Genomic DNA, 26,695 nt, shown 5'->3' with positions numbered 1-26,695 from the left:
GTTCCTAAAGACAAAGGAAAGAAATCTGAGGAAGATAGAGGATCCTAGGAAGTAGTAGTCAGTCCATGGTTGCTACCTCAACTCCCTGGCTGGATGTGTTAATTCCACCAATCTAGAATAAGACCTCTAGTACCACAATTCAGAGTCAAATTTGAAGCAAGCTCTAATTAAACACTGGCCATGTGGGTGGGCTCTGGCCAGGTCCATCTCTAGGTTTCCAGAAGATGGCCCCCAATTAGGGTTTACAGCAGCTTAAGCATTTCCCATCAGGTCCAGTCAGATGCATGCATGCATCCAGATGTATCCCCAGGCTACACTCAATCAGGGGCAAGCGTACATCCTGACATACTTCCTGCCTGTGAACCTCCCGCCCACATGTGATCAAGCTCATCATGTGCAGATGGGTCAAACCACCTTGTCAAGGACAGTGAAAACATGTGGCTTGTTTTCTCCATAAACAAGAGCCTCCAGCATTTTAGGAACTATCTGTTCTCCGGCAAGGAGCTTGGAGATCAGAGGCATGTTTGTTTCATGGCTCTGTTAGGCATAGTAGTTAAAACCTAAAATTTAACTTTGGCTCTCACAGATGACTGTAGGGAAACCTGTACCGAGGAATGACTGTACAGCAGGCCAGCAGGCCACCCGAGAGCAGCAAGGATATGGAATAGGAACTCTGAAATACATTTCCTACTCTAAGGAAAGAAAGCTCATAGGCAGTGACTGGGGTTCAACAGCAGGGTGTAGGCCTGTAGAGAAGGTTCAACAGGACCGTTGCCTCTAGGTCCTACAGAGGACCTCAGGACTAACTACTTTAGTTCATAGAATAGTAGAATTTGGAAGTCTGACCTAAAATAGACTATGATGTAGGACAGAAGGCATAGCAGTCTCAGGAGCCTTTGTACCAGTTGGCCATCTTTATTTCAGTATGTGTCACCTCTCATCTTTTTCTTACATTATACAGGAAAGGGGATTTTGCAGATGTGAGTCAGGTTTGGAACCTTTACAAAGGGAGATGATCTCACATAATCTGAACTCAATCCAATCATCTAACCCTAAGGCAGAAACCGAAGGCAGAAGAATCATGTTCGGCACAGGACAAGTGGAGAAGCCGGGGCAGAGGTCAAGCGGAGCATGACAAGGGGTAAGAACTTCCCCTGCCCTTGCTGCTCTATAGGACAGAAGTGGGGGTGGACCACAAACCAAGGAATGCAGGTGGGTCCTCAAAGCTGAGAAGGAACATAAGCAAAGAAACAGGGACCATAAGACTAAAGAAGCATTCAATAATACCATACTGTAGTGTGTATACACTGCTTATCACCAGGGTCTTCCTCTACTATACCCATTACCCCATTCTAACCACAAGACAAAACTCAAGTAAATCTGGGTGTAGAGACTTCCATAAACCATCTGACCGGTCCTTTCCATACCTGTTAAGATCATCAAAGTCAAGAAAGATCTGAAAACAATCCAGAAAAGCCTAAGGTGCTGTTATGAGTAAATAGAGTGTGGTATCTCGAACAGAATCTTGGGACAGGAGGCACCACTAGGTATAAGCCAAGAAAATGTGAGTAAAGTAATGCAGTTTAGTTAATGATGTGTACGTTTCAGTTCATTAATTGTAATAAGCCTATGATATTAATGTGGACTGTTGTTAACATGGAAAACTGTATATGGGACAAATGGTAACTCTTTGGGCTGTAATAGCTTTGTAACGTTTCTACACTTCTAAAGCTGTTATAAAATATGATATTTGGGACTAGCACATTGGCAACACCTGATTTTTGATGAGAAACATTCAAAGTAAGGAGAAGTTGAAGAGTCATTGAGTTCTTCTAGCAAGTCAAGTCAGGTGAACATTTTTACAGAAAAAGCCCAGAACCTCTCTGGGAGTATACTGGAGAGAAATGTTTCTGACATAGTATCCACCCTATAGGAAGCTGTTTCATGTTTCTGACTGTGTATAAGTTGCTTCCATTGCAATGACCCAAACATTGTTCCTGAAGATCATTTTACTGGAAGGTAGTTTTGTTTCTTGTTACTTGCATTTTTACCTTTAGAGGAGTCTAGCATAGTATCATCTGGGAACATCAATAATAACTTCATTTGGGGTGCTATTAATTGTTCCTGGACAGTATTTTAATAAAATGCTATTAAAACTGCTGTATAGACTAATAGCAAAAGGTGTAATAAGAATCAGAATTCAGAGGTTTTTGAACAAATATGGGAAGTACATTCATTTAAAAAGTCACAGAACGACTGATGTTTAGAAAATAATGGCCTTTAGGAGTGTATCCACAATATATAATAGTGGAAACATCAAGACAAGGTACATTAGCAAAAGGATAGGCTATACAGAGCGGATGTCAGAATGAAACCCATTATTATATGCTAAATAAAAGATAAAAATAATAGCAGATAGGGAAAGGATCACCTCTGAGACCTAGTGAGCAACCTGGAAATCCAAACACAGAAAAAAGAAAATATGGACCCATATTTTAAACCATACACACACATCACCTTACAATGAATTAAAGACAAACATAAAGACCTAGGACTGTATAAACTCCTAGAAAAAAAAACACAAAGGGCAAGCTCCAAAATCCTCATCATGGAAATGATTTCATGAAATAACACAGGTAGAGTCAACAAAACAAAAAAATATCCAATGACACCACATCCAGTTCAAGTTTCCGCACAGGAAAGGAAACAGAAGAGAAGAAAACACAACTATGGAGGAGGAAAGGATTTGCACACGGTGAGTTGAATATGTGGTTAAAACATGTTCTAAATTCTTCAAACCCAGTAACAACAACAACAACAACAACAACAATAATATAATAATAATAATAATAATGTCAATCCCTGGGAACGCACTGGCCCATGCAGGCCAAAGAATCAGGCAGGTGAATTTCATTCTCCTGTCTTCCAACTACAACCCTCCTGCTTATCCCCAGCTTTGTAGCAGACCACCTGTGGAAGCCTCCATTTCCACTCTGCAGCTATTCCCGGGGGATCACCCAGATCTTTTCCTACAGACTCCTTTCACTACCCCATCCTTTCTCTCAATCACCAACTCCCTCAGACTCTCCCTGGAAGCCCACCAGCCACACCGTCTGGGGAACCAGGTAGGTGATCTCTATCCTCTCCCTTCTCTTTCAATTCCAACATCCCAGTATCACCCCAGGCTTGTTGCAGACCAGCTGCTAAGGCCTCTCCTTCCTCTCTGTCCCCACTCCCAGGGGTCTGCACAGATCCTGTTGGAACACCCTGCTTTCTCCCCTCCTGAAGGCCTTCTCAGCCCACCACCCACCATTGTAGCCCATCCTCATTCCTGCCTATCAGCTCCCAATACCTAGAAATGCATTCTAACTGGAACCCCCAGGAGCCACACCTGGCTGGATCTCAGCAGCATTCCCTACCAAGAAACCCACAGCCACAACACTCTCCTAAGAACCAGAGAGGACAGGAGCAATGAGCTGAACACCCACCAACAAACACAAGACCGGATACCAGCACCTAGAATTGCAATCATCCCAAACCCAGGTGCCTAGATGCTAGGGTAAAGACACAGCCAATATATACAGCCAGGATGATATGTCTCCACTAGAGTCCAACAACCCTACTACATTAAGCCCTGTACTATAGTGGAATCACAAGACAAGGACTTCAAAATATGCTCAAGGACCTTAAAAAGGATATGAATAAATTCTTTAATGTAGAAAACTGTTAAAGACATGAAAGTAGAAAAGGAATAAATAAATAAAGCCCAAATTGAGGGAAAACTGGAAATGGAAAATTTAGGAATTCGAACTGGAACCTTAGAGGCAGGACTCAGCAACAGAATATAAGAGATACAAGAAAGAGGCGTAGGCACTGAAGATAATATAGAAGAAACAGATACCTCAGTCAAAGAAATGTTAAATCTCAAAAAAACCAGGCACATAACATCCAGGAAATCTAGGACACTATGAAAAGACCAAAGCTATGAATAATAAGCATAGAGAAAGGAGAAGATCCTTAAGTCAAAGACACAGAAAATATTTTCAACAAAAGCAAAGAAGAAAAATTATCTCAACCTAAAGAAGGAGGTACCTATCAAAGTACAAGAAGCGTACAGAACTCCAAATAGATTGGATGAGAAAAGAAATTCCCCACAGCACATAATAATCCAAACACTAAATGTGCAGAACAAAGAAAGAATGGTAAAAGCTGCAAAGGAATACAACAAAGTGACATCTAAAGGCAGCCCTACTAGAATAACACCTACATGTTCAATAAGGAGAATATTTACCCATTGCTGGTGGGAGTGCAAACTTGTACAGCCACTACGGAAGTAAGTATAGTAGTACCTCAGGAAGATGGGAATCGATCTACCTTAAGATACAGCTATACCACCACTCTTTAGCATAAATCCAAACGATATTTTATCCTACTACAGAAACACTTGCTCAACCTTGCTCATTGCTATTCTATTCATGATAGCCAGAAACTGGAAACAGCCTAGTTGCGCCGCAGTAAATGAACAGATAAAGAAAATATGGTACATTTCCACAAAGGAATATTAACCAGCTGCTACAATAAAATCATGAAACAGATCTGTAGAACAATGAAACAGAATAGACAACTCAGACAAAAACCCAAGACCCTACAGCTGCTACTTGATTTTGGATAGCATCTGCAAAAATACGCATCGTAGAAAAGATGGCTTCTCTAATAAATGGTGCTGGCAAAACTGGATATCCACCTATAGAAAATTAAACTACACCTACTTCTCATCTTGGATGATAATGAGCTTTAAATAAACAAAACACCTTACTGCAAGAAACTCTAAAACTGATCTTTAAAAAAAAGAGTAGGGAAACCACTTGAAGACATAAGCAAGCACTTTCTAAGTAGGGCTGCATTGTCCAGGAAGTAAGGACAATTACTGACATGAGATTTAGAGGCTTCTATACACAAAAAGAAACAGTCAACCGAATGAAAAGACACCCTACAGAATGAGGGGAACTCTTGCTTACTCTACCTTCTACAGAGGATTAAGATCTAAAATTTACAACTAAAAAAACAAAAAACAAAAAACAAAAACACACAACTAACCAGCAAACAAAACAATCAATAAACATGCCAATGGAAGGAGCGGATCGGTCTCCATAGATACAACACAAACGCCCAGTCAACACATGAAAAACCCTTCACCCTCACTACCCATCAAGAAAATGCAAATCAAAACGACACTGAAATTTGGTTTGACCCCATCCTAAATGGCGGCCATTAAGAAAATGAACAATGACAAAATACCGTCAAGAACGTGGACAGGAGGAAGAAGCCTTATCCACCGCTGGTGGGAAGGTAAATGGGTCCAGCCACTATGGAATTCCGTATGTGGGTTTGTCAAAAAAATCAACGAAACTGAAATATAGAAGGGCTAGAGTGCCAGTTCCATGGTTAAGAGCCTGGGTTGCTCTTGCAGAGGGAATGCATTCAGTTCCTGGTACCCACAGGGCAACTTACAACTGTCCATAACTCCAGCTCCAGAGAATCTGATGCCTTCTTCTGGCCTCTGTGGGCACCAGGAGGGCACAGGATACAGATGGATTCATACAGGTGAAACATTCATATGCATAAAATAAAAATAAATAAATCCTTTTAAATGGACCTACCATATGACCCAACTCTACCACTCCTGGCTCTGTATCCCAAAGAAGCCAGGTTAGCATATGACTGAGATGGATTACATCACTGTCCACTGTAGCATATTCACAATAGCTACATTACAAACCAACCTAGGAATCTAACAATGGAGGTCTGCATGAAGTAAATGTAGTGTATATACACATCACATTATTTTACAGCCATCAAGGCTTATATAGTTTTATACTGTTTGAAGAAAAATAAGGGCAACTGGAGATAATCGCATCCAGTAAATCTAAGTGAATCTCAGACTTACATATTCATTCATGTTTTCTCTCATTGGTGGGTACTAGACTTTATGAACACATAAAACCAGACATATATAGATAAGAGCAGAAACAAGACTGACTCTGGGAACAAAGGATATGAATGGGAAGGGGCGGGGCAAGAAACGGGCAGAAACCCATTTAGTATATTCAAATTTTCATGAAAACTGCTGTATGTAAACAGGTAAAATATAAACAATGTAAGTTTCCATTTTGAAACATTGTAGACTTCAGATTATTTTAGATGCTCAGTTTGTATTTCTTATACGTTTTGTTTAGAGAGGGGAGGTTTATTCTGCTTTATTCTTACAGAGAATACAGTCTCTCATGGCAATGGAGTCGTGGTACTGGGAACGGGAGGCCAACTGGTCACATGGCATCCACAGGTAGGGAGTCAAGAGTGATGGCGGCAGTTATCAGCCATGCCACTGTCGGTGTTCTGTGAAGGAAGTTCTTAGTCCTGGGGATGTTGGGATGGTTGCAAGATTAAACCTAAGACAGAACAGCACTTTCCCTACTAGACAACCAAGGGGCCCCGACATTGCTAAATGTCCACTAGGGGGCAACGTTGCTCCTTGTTAAAAGTCTTTGAGTATGGCTACCAGGCTCTGGGCTGTTAGTAAACTTCCTGGGACTCTCTGTTGGGGCTCACTGGATTTCTTTGGGTCTACCATGAATCTTTGCTGATTTCTTTGACATTCACATAAACCACTGTGAATAGCCAAGACTGGTGACAAAATTATCAGGGCTGAGTATCAAATTAAAACACAGGCCTCTTGTTCAAAATGAAATTTTTAACATGCACCATGATCGTTGACAGTGATTCCATATGCTGCCATTTAGGAAACTAGCTGGGAAGAGCTGCCAGTGTCAGATGTTTGACATTATGTACCTGTGAGGCATTCAGAAAGCTTTCCAAGTTAATTAAGTGCACAAGTTAATAAAGAGCTAACATCAAAAGACAAATGAAACAAAGCAAAACCAGTTAACATAAAAAGTCAAATCTTAAATAGAAAATGTTGAGCAAAAACAAGCATGACTTCTACAACATTGGTCTATTTTGCTACTTCTCAGGAGTTGCAAGAAAGCTCTGTGAATAATAAATAGCTCAGCCATAGAGCCTATACTAAGCAGCATAAGTGAGGCTGTGGGTCCAATCTCAGCATAGCAAAACAAATTACTTTCACAATTAAAAGATACAAACACATTGTACTCACAAGACAGGGTGAAAAGATGACTACACTGAAACTAGTTTTCATTTATGAACTTCAGTAATACAGCTGTTTTCCCAGATGTGTCTCCGTGTACACCAAAGGCAAAAATACCACTCATTTCACACAAGTACAGTGGCAACCTCTCCATTCATTCACCAAGGAAACTACCACAGCCTGACTTCTTTCAGACTCTCTCATCTTGGCCACATAGGTTTCTGAGGAACTAGGAACCACGCCTTTCTCTGTAGCTGTAACACATGGCAATGAGACACAAACCCTACTTTGTATAGATAGAGTAAACTTCTACTTGCATAGCAAACATATTGTAGGTAGCTTAGACAACAAAAGTACTAAAACATTTTTTTTTTTAATCTCAGAGAGGGAGGGAGAAGAGAGATGGGGAGCACAGAGGAATACAGACTTGACATAAAGAAGTAGAAAATTAGAACCACTGACATGAATTATACTTAAAGAGCTCAGGAGGATTTCACATTGCTGTTGGCAGTCGGACGTGGGAATATCTAACTTGACTTGGACTCTGTGTACCAGCTGGTGTTATATTGTGCTGTTAAGCTTCATACTGATGCTAAATCTACCACTGTGATGATGTGGCATCAGGCAAATAAGTACCTTCCCTGACTTAGTATACGTATGCTCCAATTATAAACTAGAATTCGGTTTATCTATTGCAGACACTGAAGCACAGCATAACACTATTTGAGAAAAGGGCAGAAGCAGGATGTGCTCTTAGATTTTCTTCTACTATTGTCCCCTGAACAGACCACAAAACCTAAGAAGACCACTCTCTCCCTTCTCCCATAAAGATTCTCATGAAAGATGTCACATAGGGAGGTGTCAGAGAATCTGAACAGCCTTGTCCAGTTGCTGTAGTTTATTACAACCATATCATAACATTTCCCTCATTATATAACTACCCATAAACACCATTTGCCACTTCTTTGGGTCTTAATAATTTATGAAGTTTCCAGTGTCATATAAAAATTACATTAAATGCATACATTCTTGCAGTTAAGAATCTCAAGACACAACAGAAGGACACTGAGCCAAGGGCATGATTAACTGCAGAGGTCACAGAGGCAGGAAGCTAGCCCCAAAGGGCACCCTGTGTCAGGTGAGGAAAAAGTTAATAATTCCTCACCTTCTTCTCACTAACCTGAGGGTCATGGTAATCTGTTAACTCAATTGAGTAGAGGGTTGGCTATTTCATGTTTCTAAGATTTCTTTACCATGTTTTCACTGATATTTCTAATCCTTAGCAGAAAGAAGTTTGTAGAAAACAGTAAATAAACATACCTCATTTTTTTTTAAATGGGATTTTGTCAACAGAAACCTGCCTAATTTGATTGATGGTTCAAATCTTAGAACTATGAGATAATATGTGTTTTATTGAAAACAACCATGAAGTGTTGACTCTCTCTTATTGGTAGCATCTGTCTCCTGTTTGAAAGTGCAGAGAAGGTATTAATGATGCTCCTTTGCCATCTGGAAACAGAACCATTTTTCCCCAAAATTGGCACTTAATTAGTTCTCTGAATCACTCTTTCCATTTGTCAAATGTTTGAAACTACAGGTACAAAAATGGCCATTGTCTCTTGAATGATCAAGGGAGGTTCATTATTCACACAAAATTCAAAATATATGTTGCTTAAAGATGAAAAATCCCTGCTCTTCTTTTATGGGGTGTGTGTGTGTGTGTCTGTGCATAAGCAACCTAAAACCTACGTCCAGACAGCCTCCAGTTCAATCCCATGTGCCACATAGCTTCCCGCCTTGACCTTCTGTCCCTTTGCTTTCCCTTGGCCAGCATTCTTCGGAATGGAAACCATCCAAGCAATAATGGTTATGTGGTAAAGTGTCTTCCAGAAACAAGCCACATTCAAAACAACAAATCACATCCTCCTAAAAAGAATTTGGATCCAATTTCATTCCTTAGAAATGGCAGTGCCCCAGGAAGTCGTGCTCCAGCAGTTGATCAACAGCACAATGCAGAAATGAGGGGTCAGGGAAGACATAAGACTGGTCACTTCCAACTCCATGCCTCCAAGTCTCAAGTTCAAATGTTGGTAGGAAAAATTCCCCTAAAGGTATTTCAGAATTTAAAGAAATACACAATGGTATCCTTTTATATATAAATTTATCAAAACACACACAGAGTACAGCTTCTAAAAAAAAATTAGTAAAGAGGGCATACAAAACCATCAATTCTTTTTCTTCAGTAGTGTTCTATAAAGGCTAAGTCTAAAGTTTAAAAAACTCTGAAAAAAATTGATGGATTGTATCTTTAAATTGAGGATCTTATGTACCCTCTTTTCTCCACATCTAGAATGTTTTTCCACAGTGCTGAGGCCACTACACTACACAAGCATTCACTGTCATAAACTGTCTATAGTGAGCCAGCCAGTCAGACATTAAATATATATTACATGCATGTCTATAAATCACAATGATGAGATGCTCACTTGTAATTTCCTTTGAGGCATACTTAACTAATGCATGGAGTGAAGGATGAGAAGTCCACTTTTAAAGGTATATTCCTGTACAAAACCCTATGTAGAAAGCACGGTATATTATATATTATTCTCATGCCCTGTGAGGATCTGAAGGTCTTCATCTCCTGAGTTTATAATTGAAGAAAGCTAAGGAAACTAAATGACATCTTTGCAAAGTTTGCTCAAGGTTATATCAAAACAAAACCACATACTTTAAGAGGGGAAAAAAGTAGTTAATACAGATTAATTTACATCTATCTAAAACGTATCTGTCTTGGGAACACCACATAGTGTCACCTCCTGCTTTTTTCTTTAGGGGTTTGCTCTTATCTAGCAAATTATGAAAACTCCCAAAGAGAGAAAATATTTTAAATATTTCATTACAAAATATTTTCACGTGAACTCCACATAAACCAGGGCTAAATGATGGAAAAATATTGTATGCGTGGAACAGAGGTGGGCAAACCTCACCACACAGTGTCTATTAGGCCAGAAAAGTCAGTTAAGTATAAAGTCCCAAGCTAACATCTGTGAAGAGAACCAGACTAAGTGAGAACTGCTGATCCCTATTCAAAAGAGAAACCATGTAAATTGTTGGTCTCTATTATAAAAGGGAAATCATTTATAAATTACAACAAATGAGTCCTGATAACATCACACTATGAGAAAATTCCTTTATAAGATCAATTAAAATATTCCTCTTCAGTGATTTAAAGTTTTCACATATCACACTTTATAAAAGATGTGCCCAAATTACCTACTTCATATATAAAGTAAGATTAATATTAGATTAGATTAGATCCAGAAGAGTTTGGGTTTTCTTTTTTTTTTTTTTTTTAAGAGATTATAGTAAGCAAAATTTTGTGTGATTTTGTTTGGGGAGGTAAGATTATTTATGGCAATCGAATTAATTGATAAGCATATTCTTCAAGACTAAATAAAACACACATCTTGTGGTTAAATGCCTATATCGTTGATGGTGTCATTTGCCAGGTAATAAAATACACAGATACGCTTTAATGGTTTTTTTTTTTTTTATAGCAGTGTCTATTTATTTAACCATGATTTAACAGTATAACTATAACTTTGTATGTGGATAGTTAAACTAGTAGGTGGGAGTTTTCCTGTCCCAACTGCCTGTTCCCAAGTATCCAGCAGCCATTTCCCAAATTACCACGTAGAGACTTAATACTATTTATAAATGCTCAGCCAATAGCTCGGGCTTGTTACTAGTTAATGCTTAATGTAAATTAACCCATTTCTATTAATCTATGTATTGCCTTGTGGCTTGTGGCTTTACCTGTCCTCTAGCATGAGTTGCTTCCTGGGCGGCTGGCTAGCTGGCATCTCCCTGACTCTGCCCTCCTTCTTCCCATCATTCTCAATTTGGCTTTGCCACCTAACTTCCTGCCCAGGTACAGACCTGTCAGCTTTTTATTAACCAAGGAGATTAATACATATTCACAGTGTACAGAAGAATCATTCCACAGCAATCTTCAGTAGACTATTCAAGAGTGGAAAACATTTTCCACTATGATTCTCATTCTAAGGGCATTATTGTTACCATTTACAAAATATATTAATACATTGAAAAGTGTAGACTATACACACACAAAGAGAGAGCTGGAAATGAAGTCAAGAAAAACTACAAAACATTGATGAAAGAAATTGCAGACACCAAAAGATGGAAGGCATCCCATGTCCATGGGCTGCAAATTGTGAAAAAGGCCCATACTTATGAAAACAGTTTACAGATTTAATGGAATCCCTACCAAAATCCCAAAGACATTTTTAAAGAAACAGAAAAAAAAAATACTGCTAAAAGTTATATGGAATACAGAAGATCCCCGAATAGCTGAGGTGATTCTGAGTAAAATGAACCACACTGGTGGCTATCAAACTACCAACTTCTAAACATAAAACCAAGATACAATAACCGAAAGAGACACAGAGCCCGATGGAAGAGAGGAGAGAACCCAGATGTAGATATATAAAACCACATATCCATAGTCAATTGACTCTGAAAGAAAAGGCTCTAAGAACTTGAGAAAAGATAATTTCTTCACCCAATAATAGTGGGAAATTAGACATGAATATGCAAAAGAATGAAAGTAGATCCTTATTTCTCAGCTTAAAAAGCTCCTACATGGTGACAGTAACAGACTGAGGGGACCATTTCAATAATGAAAGAGAATGCTTGCAAACTGTATTTCTGACAAGGGATAAAAGGCACAATAGCAAGTCACCTGAACAATGGAAATGTAATAGAAAATGGGCACGTGACCTGAAGGGGCATTTCTCAAAATGGCCAAACAAGTATGCATTTTTAAAAAGTGCTCAAAACCACTAATCATAAGGAAAATGAAAATTATAACCATAATGAGGCATCACCTTGCACCTATAAGAAGGGATATCATCAAAAAGACTCAAAGTATAAAATAAATGCCTGCAAAGATATGAGGAAAAGTTTTATAAATTACTGGTAGAAACATAATTTAGCATCCTACTATATGAAATATCTTCAAAATACCTCAAGGTAGAACTTACATAATACTCAGCTGCTCCATTACTGGGCACATAACCAAAAGACATGGAAATTTATGTGAGGAGGAGACATAATCATTCTCATAGCTTTTGTAATAGTATTCACAGTAGCAGCCAGATTATTAAATCAATCCAGTGTGAATAAAGAGTGAATGACTATTTGGCTTCGCATTTCCCTGAGGACTAAGGATGCTGAACATTTCTCTAAGTGTTTCTAGCTATTTACATTTCATGTTTTGAGAACTCTGTTTAGTTTGGCACCTTAGTTTGGTTATTTGTTTTCCTGATGCCCAGTCAATTTTTTTTTTTTTAGTTCTTTATATAGCTTAGATATTAACCCTGTATTGGATGCATAATTGATGAAGATCTTTTCCCATTTTGCAACCTACCACTTCATGCACGTGATGGTGTCCTTTGCCATACAGAATCTTTTCAGTTTCATGAGGTCCCATTTTTTGATTATTGGTCTTAGGACCTGTGCCATTGGTGTCCCATTAAGAAAGTCATTTCCTATGCCAATGGGTTCAGGACTACCCCTCACTTTCTCTTCTATCAGACTCTGTATTTGGTCTTATGTTGAGGTCTTTCTTTGTACATCTGGAGTTGAGTTTTGTGCAAGGTGATAAAAAATGAATCTATTTACATTCTTCTACATGCAGCCATCCAGTTTGACCAGCACTATTTGTTGAAGATGCTGTCTTTTTCCCAGTGTGCTTTCCTGGCTTCTTTGTCAAAAACCAGATGTTTATAGGGTTTTTGACTCATGTCTGGGTCTTCAATTATATTCTGTTGATCAACATGCCTGTTTTTATACTACATGATGCTTTTATACTACAGCTAGGTAGTGTATCTTAAGACCAGGAATGGTAAATAGTAATACCTCCAACAGTTCTTTCATTATTCAGGATTGTTTTAGCTCTCATAGTTTTTTTTGTTTGTTTGTTTGGGGTTTGTTTTTTTTTGTTTTTTGTTTTTTGTTTTTGTGTGTGTGTGTGTGTGTGTGTGTGTGTGTGTGTGTGTGTGTGTTTCTAGGAAGCTGAAAATTATCCTTTCAATTTCTGTGAAGAGGTGGATGACACCAAAGAAACATGATCTTCCAGACACAATAGGACTGATGCACATATGAACTCATACAGACAGTGACAACATGCACAGGGCCTCAAAGGTCCAAGCCAGATTGGCTCCCAATGCTCAGATGGGGAAGTAGATATGGGGCCCCATTCCCCTAACCAAACAAGCTATCTCCAATTGTCAACCAGTCACAAGGAAAAATTAGTGTTCTCCAATGGAGTCTCACTGGATATACAAACCACACTTAAGGGTGGATCTGATGTCCAGCAGTAGATGGTCAACACCAAATGAACTCAGTGATATTTTTGAAATATTTTGTCTCATGTAGCTTTGTTTTAGGCATTTTTTTTTTTTTTTTTGGTTTTTCGAGACAGGGTTTTTCTGTGTAGCTTTGCGCCTTTCCTGTAACTCACTTGGTAGCCCAGGCTGGCCTCAAACTCACAGAGATCCACCTGGCTCTGCCTCCCGAGTGCTGGGATTAAAGGCGCGTGCCACCACCGCCCGGCCCTAGCCATTTTTACATTGCTAGTCTTTTGCTTGTATATTAAGGTTTACAATTTTGTGTTTTATTGGTGTGCATACAAGTGTGCGTGTGTGCGTGTGTGTGTGTGTGTGTGTGTGTGTGTGTGTGTGTGTGCATGTGTGTGTTTCTCATGCTTTTTTGTTTGTTTTGCTTTATTCTGGTTTGTATGAGTTTTTTTTTATTTTCTTGTTTGTTTTCTAGGGCGAGAGAAAGAAGGCATGGAGTCGCAAGGATGATAGGGAAGTGGGAAAATGTGGAAGGAGATGAGGGAGTGGAAGCCAAGATCATAATAAATTGTATGAAAAATGTATTTTCAATAAAAAAGAAACTGCTTTGGAAAAAGCTAAATGAAAGCAAAATCAACACAAAAATAATGAATGGCTAAGCAAAACACGATTATAGATGACAGAAAGATACGTAGGTAGATGTTAGATAGATACGCATGCTCACACACACACATAAGAACACTAACCATGAAATGGAATGATATCTTGCCATTTGCAGCAACATGGATGATTCTGTTAAGGAAAAAAAGCCAGGTACAGAAGAGCAAATACTGTGTGGTCTTGCCCACCAGCAGAACCTATTATTAGCTTATCTCACCTAAGTGGAGAGTAGAACAATGGTTACAGCAGCTGGGAAAGAAAGCAAGATATCCTGAAGATGTCCTCAAACATCCACATAGGCATCCTGATAATGTGCATGCTTATAAAACACACACACACACACACACACACACACACACACACACACACACACACACAGAGTAAATATAAAATTTTAAAAAATGATAAAGTGACTATGATATAAAGAACAACACTTAAGATTCTATAAACTGCACACACATGCATTTGTGCATATAACAACACACATGACTTTCCTTCATGAGGAAATTAAATTTCTTAATTACAGCATTGTTTAAATGGGTAAACTGAACCTGTTATATCACACATTTGAGCCTTGTCTCTTTAGCAAACCTCCTTGGTTGAGCTGACTAAAATAGATTACTTCATAGGCGAAGACTTTAAAATGGCACCTCTGCGTGTACACAAAATCAAAGACAAATCAGCATGACTTGGTTTTATAAATAGTGCTCATTTGAACCTTTCTACTATACTGGAATGCTAACTCCACACAACCAGGAGTTTCCCTCAATGCATTGGTAGACCTAGTATCAGCAAGTTAATCCAGCTTCTTTAAACGATGAAAAAATCTCATCTGTGAACTTACTTGAATAAATACTGCATGTGAATAATTTCTCTTAGACCCTAATATGATACAACCAACAAGAAATAGCTCTTTTATTAATAACCCATAATTTAGATACTACAAACTTCAGTGTTTTAAACATATGCAAGCAATTCAGAGGCTTTCATATATTCACAATGTTTTGCAAAATTTACTATTATGGAATTCAAGAATATTTCATTACCCAAAGACATTCCCTTTCTTATCACCTTCCATTAAAGTCCCAAATAACCATTAATCTGTATTTTGTTTTGTCTAATTGACCTATTCTGGAGACTTTATTCATACTATCAATTAAAATGTAGCTTCCTTTGTTCTGGTTCCTGTCAGCACAATTCTTTTCTAAGTTCATCTATACGGCCGTACAGTATCAGAATTTTCATTCTTGCATTGTGTTTACTCCTTAGCTGATAAACACGTATGTTGTTTTTGATGTTATACAGTTGGTAGTGCCGTTACGAACACGCACATGAACATTTTGTGTTGTCATATATTCTAATGTCCGTGGGTATGAATGTAGGAATGAATGGAATGGAGATGATGGCAAATTGCTCTTCTCTTCTAAGTGCCTGTCAGGCTGTCTCCCCAGCATGCCGTGTTTCCAGCAGCGGGTTCTGTGGCCTACAATTCCTCCCCAGCCTCTGCAACACTTGTGTCTGTTAATGTTCCACTTGTTATGAATGAATTGTACAATTCATTACCATTCTGAATTGTATTTCCTTACTGTGAATCAATGCTGGGCATTCTTTTATGTGCTCACCGGCTGTTCCTGTATCTTCTGTGGTTTTCCACACTAGCCTAAATCCTTTGTCCACCTCTTTACATTGGATCCTTAGTCTACACACTGTTTTCTGAGCATTCATTGTAGAGTTAAGACAAAATCTTTATCAGATAAGATTGGGGAATAATGTCCTTATGAAGGTTGTCTTTTCACATTTTTGTTAATGTTCTTTGGCATAAAAACTAACTCTTGTTCAAGCTCCATGGATCTACCTTTTTTCTTATCTGTGCTTTTGGTATTGCACATCCATGAAATCATCATCAAATACATAGTCTCAGACATTGTTCTCTGTTTTAAGACTTCTATAGCCCTAGCTCCTACATACAGGTCTTTTTAAAGTTAATTTTGAGTAGAATATAGGAAGCCAGATTAATTTTTACATGCTCTATTAGTTTTTCTGTCGCTGTGATAAACACCACAATCCAAAGCAACTTGGGGAGGAAAGGGTTCATTTCATCTTACAGTCTACAGTCCCTCATGAAGGAAAGTCAGGACAGGAATCCAGGGGTAAGAACTGAAGCAGAGGCTATGGAAGAGTGATGCTTACTGGCCTGCTTCCCATGGCTTGCTCAGCCTGCATTCCTTATACAACCCAGACCACCTCCATCTACCTAGTGATGCCCCACCGGCAATGGGCTGGGCCTGGGCCCCCTCACATCAATCATCAGTCAAGAAAACGCCTCTCAGGCTTCTCTACCGGCCAATCTGTTGGAGACAATTTCTCAATTGAAGTTGTCTCCCCAGATGACAGGGGCTGAGGTCAAGTTGACAAAAGCAAGCAAGCAAACACATGAACAAAACCTAGTAACTAGAACATGTTCATATTCACTTCCCCCTGAGCAACTTGGTGAAAACCTGGTCTTTTATCCTCAGAATGTTTAAAAGCCATTGACCAGAGGCTTAGAAGTTGATTCCTGCATTCTCATTTCTATCTGGCTAATCTATAAAATCTCTCCTAATGGCAGGACCCTGTAGTTTTTATTTCTGTAGCTTTGCATGTCCTCTCATAATAAGAAGTATTAATTCTCTAACTCTGCTTCTCTTCTTTTCAAGACTGCTCTAGCTATTCTGAATCCAACACATTTCAACAACAAATACAAAGGTCTGGCTTATTAACTTTTGCAAAACAAACTGTCATTTTGATGAGGATTTTGCTGAATCAATAGATCATTTGGGAAGTACTGCTGTCTTAATCATAGTTTCTACCAAGACACGAACATAGTGGCTTCTCCCCACTCCCCAAAGTCTTCTTTAATTTCTTGCAATAATGTTTAATTTTTAGTGTGAAAATGCTGTGATTTCCTGTCATTAAAACCTGGTATTTAGAGAGGAGCCAATAATACCCAAATCTTTATTTTCAATACATTAACAAATAAAACCATTTAAAAAATAAAAATAACTCATAAAGTATCTTTTATTTAATGTTAAATACAAATACTGAGAATCATGGTATTTTCAGAGCTGGAGCCAGCCCCAGGAGTAGAGGAATATGTAAAGAATGGTGCTCCCCCCTGGAAGGCCCCAAAAACACATGAGGGTTGTCCATGAAGCTCGGAGGGGTATGAGGAAGACATTAAGAAAACAGTGGAAATAAGGACTTGAATACTGTGCCATAACAAGAGGCACCTAGTCTTTTTAAACTTATGAATAGAAACATCTAAGCCCTATGAGGAAAATATAACAAAACACCATGACCAAGGCAACTTATATAAGAAAACATTTAATTTGGGGCTCACAATCCAAAGAGTTAGAGGACATGACAGGAGAGCATGGCAGCAAACAGACAGCCATGGAGCTGGAGCAATAGTTAAGGGCTTACCTCTTAAGAAAACTACTTCCGCTGGGCGGTGGTGGTGCATGCCTTTAATCCCAGCACTCGGGAGGCAGAGGCAGGTGGATCTCTGAGTTCGAGGCCAGCCTGGGCTACAGAGTGAGTTCCAGAAAAGGCACGAAGCTACACAGAGAAACCCTGTTTCAAAAAAAAAAAAGAAAAAGAAAAAGAAATGCTGTGGGATGGTCTGTATGTCAAGTGTGTTGCTGATTGGTCAGTAAATAAATCACTGATTGGCCATTGGCTAGGCAGGAAGTATAGGCAGGACAAGGAAAAGAATTCTGGGAAGTGGAAGGCCGAGAGAGGGACACTGCCAGCCGCCATCAGGACAAGGAAGATGTAAGGTACCAGTAAGCCATGAGCCATGTGGCAAAGTAAAGATTAATAGAAATGGGCTAAATATAAGAGTAAGAGCTAGACAATAACAGGCCTGAGCTAATGGCCAAGCAGTTTAAATAATATAAGAGTCTGTGTGTTTATTTTATAAGTGGGCTCTGGGACTGGCGGGACTTGGTGGCGGGAGCTGGAGAGAAATTCTCCAGCAACAAAGAAAAGATAACTACTTCCACAAGGCAGAGAGAAAGATACTAGGAATGCTGTGGGCTTTTGAAATGTCAAAGCCCACCCAAAGGGACACATCTCCTCCAAAAAGGCCATACCTCCTAACCCTTCCCAAAACAGTTCCAACTGCAGACAAAGCATATGAGCCTATGGAGGCCATTCACATTCAAATCAGCACTGGATCTGATATGGACTATAATATGCATCTTATAATAAGAGATAAAAGCTTAATTTGTGAACAGTATTGCCCAAATTTAGATATTAACAAGATTTGTCTTCAAATAATTCTAACAGCCAGGTGTGGTGACACATGCCTTTAATCTCAGCACGTGGGAGGATGGATTTCTGTGAATTTGAAGGCAGTCTAGTCTACAGAGAAAGTTCCAGGCCAGTCAGGACTACACAGTGAGATCTTTTCTCAAAAGTTAATCATTCTAACGAATAATAAATCACACAAGATTTTATGTTTAATACTTGAGTTTCATTATAATGACAAACATTTGACCCAGAAAATAAATTATTTAAGCCCAACATAATTTGGCCGTAACTTTCTATACCTGTTACAAATGCCAAACATCAATGTAAGATTTTAAGCACAGTCCTCTATCCCTGAATAGGTCCTTCAGCAAACACTCATGGTGCACTTAGTCAGACCTCCTCCTCAGCAAGCATGCTTCCTAAAACTTTGGAGTGACTTAACTAACCAGAAAGGAAATACTTGATATGCTAAGAATTTCATCCCCTCCAAATCTCAGAAAAGTCAAGGATTGAACATCCTCCTCCACTCCTCCAACAGGCACAGAATGTTAAAGAAACATCAAAGTCTATCACCATAAATCTGTGAGTGAAGGGATATAAGAATATAGGTAGTAGAGCTAAGCTGCCAGGGTAGGCAGGGAGATGCAAATGTTAATGCAGATTGTGGGGCTGGAGCACTTAGGTCATCACGGACTAGAGAAAAGGAAGGTATCTTGCCCTCTTATTCTGAAACAGGACCTTTCCTCAACGTCTACTGTTTTTTTTACCTGCTCTTTACCACCTCAATGTCTTTCTTCTTTGAGAAGTTCCTAATCAACCAGAACTTTCTCCTTATTACAACATCATGAATAATTCCATCTAGGTAATTGCCCACTGAGTGCAATCTAAGGAGAGAGAACTAACACTGCTGTCTATGTATGAATGAGGGGGAGTTAAGAAGATGTGATGGGCTTCTTGCCTCCAATCCGATGAACTCTGATAGTGTGGTTTTGACAGGTATGGTGATACATGCCTATAACCCTGTCTCTACAGTGGCTGAGGCAGGACCATCATGGGCTTGAGGAAAGCTTGGGCTACACAGCAAGACCCTCTCTCAAAACAAAAGGAACAACAATAATAATAGTAATGATAATAACGGTAACAATGTAAGTTTATTTGAAAGTCTCTGTGGTTTATCCCACACCATGGGAAAAAGGATTATATTTAGTTCTCTAAAATGAGTTTTGAAGTGATTTTACCTAAGAGATATGTAGTAGAAGCCATTTCAAAGGCACTTTCTCTCTAACAACTGATTATAGTTTTAGCTTCGTAAACCTAAGTTTTTCTTCATCCTGACAAGCACATACCTCATTTTTGAACACTTCAAGGATTATAGGCACCAATAAGTAACTGAAGTGAAGCACGCATCCGTGGTTAGGTTCCCAATGGGATCCGGACAGAAGATGCCCCTGTAGATCAAGAGCTAAGAGGCCTTGTGAAGTATAATCAGAGAGTGAGAAAACAGGCAGCATATGAAATTCTGGATCCCAAATACAAACTGAATTTAAAATATGAAGGAACAAATGAATTTCTTTTCTTCTCCTCCTCCTCTTCTTCAGTATTTGATAATGTCTGACACTAAAGATCAGCGGGATTTCCTCAGATAGTGCAGAACATGCGGATTACAAGCACTGAAGCCTGGTGGCAGTGGAAACATTTGTGTTCCTCGTGTGTGCGTGTGTGTGTGTGTGTGTGTGTGTGTGTGTGTGTGTAATATATTATAGATATGTAATTTATAAAGCAGGCTTTTAGGTATATGGAATGGATTGAAGCTAACCTGTAAAGGAACTACCCTGAAGCAGAACTCTTTTGAAACGCCTGTTCTCTGGGGGATTGCCTCTTCTTTGGTTTAAATGCAGACAATTTAAAAACAGTGTGCACCTCACAATGAATTGATGTGTGGGTGTGGGGGTGTGGGTGGGTGGGGGGATACTAAGCCCTTTTAGCATGGATTTTCTTCTTAGAAGACATAGATTTACATATAATGTAGCAAGAAAACAGAGATACACAGCCCTTATGAGTTTCCTAGCCACACACTCAAACACTGGATTTCAATACAAATGAAGAGAAGTGACTGAAGGCCTAGAGGTCATCAGAAAGATTTCCTTCTACAAGGGTGTAGGTGGAAGACCTCTGCTGCTCGTCATCCCACGTAACACGGGAGTCAATGACATTTTAATGTAAAACTAAGAATGATTCCATTCTTCATAAAGTTTAAAGGCCCTTTGGGGTTTTAGAAAAATCAATGCAACATTTATTTAAAGCAGCACTCAATGAAACAGCTTCTGAAATCCGTCACCATGACTAAGAAAGCCAATTTGATATAACTCCATGCACTGCCCAGGTCCTTCAGTGGCAGGACAGCAGTACCTTCCCTTCTGTTCCAGTACATGCTTTACCATGATGGGTGCATGTAACAGTCAAGAGGCCTTGACAGTTCAGCAATATTGAGACAATATTTGGAATTTTAGATACAGAACTGTCATCGCTACCGATATGCAGAAAGTCATGGGTCATCTTCCTAGGAAATTGTCAGCATTTGTTTCAATTTATGTAATGTATGCAACCTCTGACCATTTTGCAGGGAGGACTGCTTTCCTCTCCGGGCAACCGTTGACAACTGCAAGGAGCCTTTCACCTCAAGGTCATCATCATTCAAGATTGGATTTCTAAAGAAGCTACACAAGGATTTCTATCAAGCTATGATATTGGCCCTCCCTGCAAATATCGCTGAAAAATATGAATTGCTAAAATGGCCATGCACAACATCAATTCACTGAAAAACAAAATGATTTACAGGAAGACTTATGACCTAACTGCAAAATTACCAGAGAAAAAGAGAGAGAGAGAGAGATGGAGCCATCTGCTCCTGACACAGTAATCATGACCCCGAAAAGCTGGAGAGAAATCAAAATGAACTCAAGGGGAGCTGCAGAATAAATGTCCCTTCCCACCACACTCTTCCTTTCTAGGCTAGAGACTAAACTCCCCCACCAAAAGCAAAACATGCAGCCAACATTCACCATTTCAATGAGTTCACAGACCAATAAAATTAAAATCATGTTGGCTTGAATGTTTGAGATAAGTTGGACACAGCATCACCTGATTCCCTACAACAGGGACCAGGTGAACCCGCATCATATTTCAACCTGGAAGAGTGCCCTGAGGGGCTCCTTCCCATGTACACGGATATTAAGGTTTTGGCTCACTGGTATAGTGCTTAGCTGGCCTATGTGAAGCTTTGAGTTCCATCTCTGGCAATGCAAATAAATACATGGATGACTAAATCAATAAATGTGAAGTCATGTTTATCAAGCATATAAAATAAATATACTAAACTCACATAGTTACTTATATTAATATTTTAGTGTTCAAAGTACAAGGCTAATTTTTTTGGCTTGTATTCTATTTAATACGCTGTCCAGAACTGAAGCTATCCCGACAACCACCTTACTCCACCACCCATGGTCTTTTGTGGCTTCCTATAATAGTGTGCTCATCACAATTTGTTTCTGTAGAAAAGGAAGCCTTTCCTTATACACATTCCCTGTTCTACCTCTGATCCCACCTTGATACCCACTCAATCGGTCTGTATGGAAAAGCAAGTGGACAGAGTGTCTTTTCTGGGAGAACCTCTGTAAGCCCTTGTGACTCCTGTATATAAGAGCCCAGGGGCCACTGTCTTCACAGAACGGCACTGCCAGCCTCTGCATTCCTTCACCACCTCCCAGGAATACACCACCTCCTCCTCCTCCTCCTCCTCTTCTTTTTTTTTGGGGGGGGGGGTGGAAAGGCCAGCCTCTGCATTCCTTCACCACCTCCCAGGAATACACCACCTCCTCCTCCTCCTCCTCCTCCTCCTCTTCTTTTTTTTTTGGGGGGGGGGTGGAAAGGAAGGGTTTTTAGGGTTTTTTTTGAGCTTATGTTTCCAAGGACTAAGAGCCCATCATGGCAGGGAAGGATGGAAGGAAGTAGCAAACGTGGTAGCTGGGACAGAAGCAGAAATCAAATCTTGAACAAAATTAGAAAGCAGAGAACTAACTGAGTTCATGGCTTTTCAAACCTCAAAACTTGTCCCCAGTGACATACTTCCTCCAGCAAGACCACACCTCCTACACCTACTCAAACAACATTTCTAACTGGTAATCAAGTATGCAAACATTTCTTTGAGGGACATTCATGGACCACACCATAAAAGGCAGACAGTATCTGAAATACCTCAGCAGTAACTAAATGGTAAAGTAAATGATATCAGGGAGAGATAATTGAATAGGATATATGAAATCAAAAGGCAAGGGCTGTAGAGCTGGTTCAGTTATTATAAACACAAGCTGTTCTTGCAAAGGACCCATGCTCAGTTCCTAGCATTTACATATCAGCTCTCAATCTTCTGTTCTAGGGGATCTGGTGCCTTCTTTTGGCTTCCTCAGGCACCTGGCATCATGAGATATACTCATATGTATGAAGGCAAAATGCTCAAAAACATAAAGAAGAATTAAAAAAAAAAACTTAAAAAGGAAATCTGAAGGCAATGGAAAATACTTGGCAATCCTCCTGTGCAAAGGTCTCTAAGTATCAATAGAGACTTACTTATACTACACCATGGATTTAGATGAACTTTTGGAAATAGACATGGATAAATAGAAAGTGCAGATATCTTGGACCTTCTTGGACTACATATACAGCACACCATTTACAATCCTCATGTGCACACAGATAATGAAAATGATATGTAGAGTTCAAGTAAGAAGTGTTCACTGGACATCAACTCTTCAAACAACTCTGTAGGTGAGGCAATTGTGTCCAACAGTGTTGGCTGTAGCCCTTGATAGTCAGAAGCCAAGAATCCCACCACGCCCATTCAATGAGTCAGCGCTTGCATTAAATTGTCGAATTCTGGAAAAGCAGTTTCAAGTAAAATGGACTGGTTTTTGGAGTAACGATGGATTTCACTTGCTATAAATATTTATCACCCAGATAAATAGGATCCTCAATTCGGAGAAAGTATATTCAATATAAACAGCTGTATTCCTCTCTTACTACAGATTTCAGTCACCATTTAGTAAAATTCCACTTTTTTTTCTGAGTTGATCCCATTTTGAGTCTGTCATCTCAGATTATAACATGATTTAGTAGCCCACTTAGATACATATACCATGGGTTATCTGTATCTGCTTGCTTAGTGGAGGATAATAGACAAGTCTAGATACACAAAATAAAGCTGTGCTTCCAAGACCAATTCGAAGGTGGGGACTTTTCCTTGCAATAAACCTGTTTTGTCCTTCCATAGCGGAAATATAATATGAGAATAGTGTAGGTTCTGCAGTGTGGGTATGAAGCTACCCTTTTTGCTTTATTGCCTCTCAAGCACTTCCCTTTACCCAGGAATACACTTCTTATCCTCAAGTGAAAGACACGGACATGGAACTTAGTCACCAGAGCCCATGAGACAAGGTGGCAGACAGCATTCAACACTTGAAATTCTTCCTTAAAACTGCCTGCCAGGTAAGTAAGCAAGTGAAGGCACTTGCTACCAAGCTTGGCAACCTGAGTTTGATACTTGGGATAAACATGGTAGAAAAAGAGAACTGATTCCCACTTGTCTTCTGATTCACACACACACACACACACACACACACACACACACACACCCACACCCCATGGCATGCACACACTCATACATATACACACACTAAATAAATACATACATAATAAATGTCTTTTATTTTTGAAACATTACCTACCAAGGAATTCGATCTTTGTTGGCTGGCTGTATTTTCCTTGTTATGGGAGAAAGGTATTAGTTTATAAACTAAAGTCCCAGACATACTTTAACTTTCTTACACTCTGTAAAGTACAAGAATCCCGCTCACACCTTACTCCCAATACCCAATGAACACACTTGCCCACATAAGAAACACCAACTCTTCAAGTCATGTCTGGGATGCACAGACATGTCATTTCTGTAATCTTCCTACAGCATGTATGATGTCGAACACATGGGGAAACCCAACTCTCTGCTTCTTTTCCCATAAACTGCCTTTTCTGTTGTTATTCTGCCCAATATGATGGAGAAATGACCCAAGCCACTGAACCCTGTGAAGGAAGCTGACCTGCTCTATCATGTGGAGGAGAGAGGAGACTCCACTATAATCCAGTCCTATTCCACAGTGACTTGGAAGACCAACTGTGTTGCCAACACAGTGATAGCAGAGTCTGTGTATTCACGACAATGCCTGACAACAATCTGAAGGAAATGTTTTCTCTTCTGGACCCATCACACATCCACAAAATGAGTGAGTGTGAGGAACAGTACTTGTACACACTTTTCTCAAAGAAGCTACACTTTTGGTTTAGGGAAGTCTTTTTTTCTGGAGGGGCTAAACATCGGAGACTCAAGTCAATATCTTCTGTGTGCTAGGTACATGATCTCCCATTGTGCTGTAAACAGGGATTCTCAGCCTTCCTAATGCTGTGACCCTTTAATTCCAGTTCCTCATGCTGTGGTGACCCCCAACCATAAAATCATATTGTTGGCACTTTATAACTGTATTTTCCTACTGGTATGAATTGTAAGGTGAATATCTGTGTTTTCTGATGGTCTTAGGCGACCCCTGTGAAAGGGTCATTCAGCTCCAAAAGGGGTCATGACCCATAGGTTAAGAACTAGTGTGCTACGCACTCAGCCTAAAGCAGTGGTTCTTAACTATTAGAAAACATGTTTCTGATGTTCTTAGGAACTGAGGTACTGCTCAGTAGCAAAATTACAGTTATGAAGTAGCAATGAAGTGGTTTCCTAAGACTACCGGAAATATGTGTTTCTGATGGTCGTGACCCACAGGTTGAGAACCACTGGCTTAAAGGTTAGGTTTAAACTCAAACGACCAAGAAAAAAAAGTATACACACACACACACACACACACACACACACACACACACACACACACAGAAAAATCACCTGGAGTGACAAAAACACAAGCATGTGTAATTAACTGCAGTCACAGAGTCCTATGGAGTCACAAGTCACAAGCTTCTACAGAGTCCCTTTGCTTAGACATTCCCAGCAGTCATAAAACTCAATTAGTGTGTACTGTCAGCAACTCAAGAAGAACTATTTATAAGCAATCAAAAGGAAGCTATGTGCAAGTTGGGCATAGTGGTACATACCCACATTACCAGCATTTAAGAGGTATAGGCAGAAACGTCAAGAGTTCAAGGTCAACATAATGGGTGAGTTCAATGTCACCCTAGGGTAAATAATGAGTTCTAGGCTATTGTGGGCTACGGGCTTTATGAAACCCAGTCTCAAAAACAAAACTGGACCAGAAACATTTTTTAAACATAATAGTTTATAGTAAAAATCAGTGACATTCTTGCCTCTGGGTGAGTTTTTAATTAGTTAATAGACACATAAATTCTACACAGCATTTAATTCAATAGCCTCAATACTCTCAGTTTTCACTCCAATCACACGGAATTAGCATATAGATTTCAATATTAAAAAAAACCCTCATATTTCATTTGAGGTACTACAGGGAGAACTCAGACTAGATTTTTTCTAAGTTATTCGTAATTTAAATAGATATCTTTAATAGTCCTTTTTAGAATGGACACGGTGTTGAACACAGTTAAAGGAAATAATTTACTGAGGAAAGTCTCCTTGTTTTGCACGGAGGTGTTTCTTTAGAGACACCAGCCGGATACAGAACAGATGCTTGCTTAAGTGTTCAGAAACAAATGTAGCCATAGTTGGGGTTCTGGTCTGAGCAGGAAGGCAGTAGCAGGAGGCGACTGACTGCGCTTCAACACACACAAAGGTAAGTCAAGGCCCACTCTTCTGCCAGTGCTGAAATCGGATGCTGTGGAAGAAAGTAACCTTCAGCTCTGTTAGAAATGGGAGCAACAGGAGTTGATGACACGTAAGACTGGTGTTTGACAAACACCAGCACCTTCATAGGGTGTCTGTCATTTTCTCAGGAATGCCCATATGAACTGCCAACAAATGCAGAATGAAATAAAAGTTGAGACATTTGAAAACAGTAAATTGAGCACGCTAATTTTTTATTGATCTAAAATGTATCTCAGTTGCCTTGTTATATTACATTGCTTTTATTATTTTTAATACATTGTTATACTATTTTAAAAGTTAAATGTACTA

At 39.4% G+C, this 26,695-nt stretch overlaps 1 protein-coding gene across 1 annotated transcript in view; it reads right to left on the bottom strand.

Moving 5' to 3' along the window:
* The window catches only part of Slc2a13 (solute carrier family 2 member 13), a 290,023-nt gene that overhangs the window by 189,623 nt on the left and 73,705 nt on the right, over window positions 1-26,695 (bottom strand). The window lies entirely within an intron of this gene.

Source organism: Peromyscus eremicus, chromosome 20, assembly GCF_949786415.1.
Source record: "Peromyscus eremicus chromosome 20, PerEre_H2_v1, whole genome shotgun sequence".
NCBI lineage: Eukaryota > Metazoa > Chordata > Mammalia > Rodentia > Cricetidae > Peromyscus > Peromyscus eremicus.
This window is presented reverse-complemented; position numbering and strand designations above follow the sequence as displayed.